Genomic DNA, 2,554 nt, shown 5'->3' with positions numbered 1-2,554 from the left:
TTTTTCTTTGCTCCATTGGGGGAGATTTCCTGGAAGTTTTGGGATATCTTCCCTTTAATTTTTCCTAGACACTGTGATTTTACTTATGTCTCTCACCTTTGCTTTCCCTCCATCGCCAACCGCAATTATAACTTGCTCCAGGCTTACTTTGCTCTAGTGTCTAGGACAGTGGTCGGCAAACTGCGGCTCGCAAGCCACATGTGGCTCTTTGGCCCCTTGACTGTGGCTCTTCCTAAGCCTTAGGAGTACCCTAATTAAGTTAATAACAATGTACCTACCTATATAGTTTAGGTTTAAAAAATGTGGCTCTCAAAGAAATTTCAATCGTTGTACTGTTGATATTTGGCTCTGTTGACTAATGAGTTTGCTGACCACTGGTCTAGGAGATCCGTCTGCAACCAGAACTATGATTCCCAGCATTCCTTGTGCTTCCTGCACTCTGGGCTTCCACTTCCGGTCCTGGTGTTGCCATCAGAACTGTGATTCCCAGCGTTCCTGGTGCTTCCTGCACTCTGGGCTTCCTCTCCCAGTCCTGAGGCTGCCACCAAAACTACTATTCCCAAAATTCCTAGTGTTCCCCTTGCTCTGGGTTTTCCCTGACCAAGGGAGCCATGTCCCCCCAAGCCTCTGGCTCTCCTGTTCTGCTCTCCATCTGGTGACCGAGGAAGCAATGTCCCCCCAAGGGAGCAACCGAGGGAGTGACCAAGGGAGCCACGTCCCCGCAAGCTGCTGGCTCTCCCACTCTGCTCTGTGTATGTTCGGTTAATTTGCATACCCACTCCTCATTGGCTTGTGGGCGTGGCTTGAGCATAGCAGAGGGATGGCTAATTTGCATGTTCCTCTTTTATTATATAGGATGTAGATATGATTTGCAAATACCTTCTCCCATTTTGTAGGTTGCTTTTCACTCTGTTAGTTTCCTTTCCTGTGCAGAAAGCATTTAGCTTGATGTAGTCCCATTTGTCTATTTTTGCTAGAGATGTTTGTGCTTTTGATGTCAAATCCAAGAAAGCATTGCTTTTGGCCAGCTATTTTCACCCAGTGTGCTGCAAGAATCTTTAAAACGTGCAATGACTGACTGTTTAGTCAGGGGCACTGACCTCTTTTCCCTTAGATTGTCAAATAAAATAGTGACAACAACCAACACAACAGTAGTAATCTGATATGAATGCCCTGTCTTGAACTGTAAATATATAGGTCATATAATAAGTTTGCATCTAATTAGTTAATGCTTGATACCAGATATCCTCTCATACAAGTATACACACCTCCTTTTTTTAACAGTCACTTTGGGTAGGTAATTACTATTATTATTTTTTTCAGTAAATCAATCAAAACTATCCCTATATTTTTTTGTCATATTGGCAAAAGATATATGTTTTGGTGTGCTGCAGAATTTTAGTAATAGTTTATTGTGCTTTTTATTTTTATCTTAAAAATATTTTTATTAAAGGTCTTTATAGAACAACATGCAGACTCCAGATCCAGCTGCGAAGGAGACCCTGTTATGCAGTGGTTACTGGCTGGGGCATGGCAGGATGCTCTAGATTCTCACCCCTCTGTTCTGAGATGGGGGTGGGCAGTATCTCATGTTTGGGTTCCACAGTGCTCACATGGTCAGGCAGGAGCTTCTTAGGGCCTCTCTTACTATTTGGGTCCAAGGAAGCATGGTCTTCATTTTGATGCCCAGCACACACTGCCTGAGCAGCACATGGTTTACAGCAGTGTCAATCTAGTAATTAACAGGGTCCCCCATCAGACCATTAACAAACTTCATGGATTTAGCTCTCTGTCCTAAGTGTTTCTCAGACACCATGACCTTGCAGCCTTTGGCCCTACTCTCCATGATGAACTGCAGCATGCTATAGAAGGCCCACAACATAGCAAGGCCTCCTAGAAGTTTGTAATGCAGAGATTCTGCCTGGGCAGTGGCACATACTAGTAGACCTTTTGTGGCCACAGTTTCATCATAAAAATCTACACTGCCCTCAGAGTTACCAAACCTCTTCTGAACCATGGCAGTCAGTTCCCATAATTGTTGGCCTGTTTCACTAAGAACATTCTGCATCCGCGTGGCCCAAATAATAATTTCTGTCTTGGTTGGTGTAACTTGGATCTCAACTCCAGAGTAGCCATCTTCAGCCAGCTCCTGAGTGAGAAACTTGTTAAGTTCAGCTTTGAAGATGCCATCAGCAACAAGCTTCCTCTTCTTGGAAATTTTCACAGCCATCTTGCTGCCCTGCACCATGAAAAGGAATGTAATTAGTTTAGGTTTGCCATGAGATGGAAAAGGTTGAAAATTGCTGCTTTAGGCCAATATTATGAAGCTTTGTCCCTGTGTTTTCTTTTAAGTTTTACAATTTCAGGTCTTACATTTAAGTCTTTAATCTATTTTGAGTTGATTTTTGTATATGATGGGCGTGGATAACCAGTTTTTCCAGTACCATTTGTTGAAGAGAGTATCCTTTCCCAATTGTACATTCTCGACACCTTTGTCAAAGATGAGTTGGCCATATATGCATGGGTTTATTTCTGAGCTTTCTGTTCTATTCCA

At 43.0% G+C, this 2,554-nt stretch overlaps 1 pseudogene; it reads right to left on the bottom strand.

The window, feature by feature from the left end:
• Positions 1-1,432: 1,432 nt before the first annotated feature.
• Positions 1,433-2,240, bottom strand: LOC102763984 (annotated as a pseudogene).
• Positions 2,241-2,554: the final 314 nt, after the last annotated feature.

Source organism: Myotis davidii, unplaced genomic scaffold (assembly GCF_000327345.1).
Source record: "Myotis davidii unplaced genomic scaffold, ASM32734v1 scaffold2440, whole genome shotgun sequence".
NCBI lineage: Eukaryota > Metazoa > Chordata > Mammalia > Chiroptera > Vespertilionidae > Myotis > Myotis davidii.
This window is presented reverse-complemented; position numbering and strand designations above follow the sequence as displayed.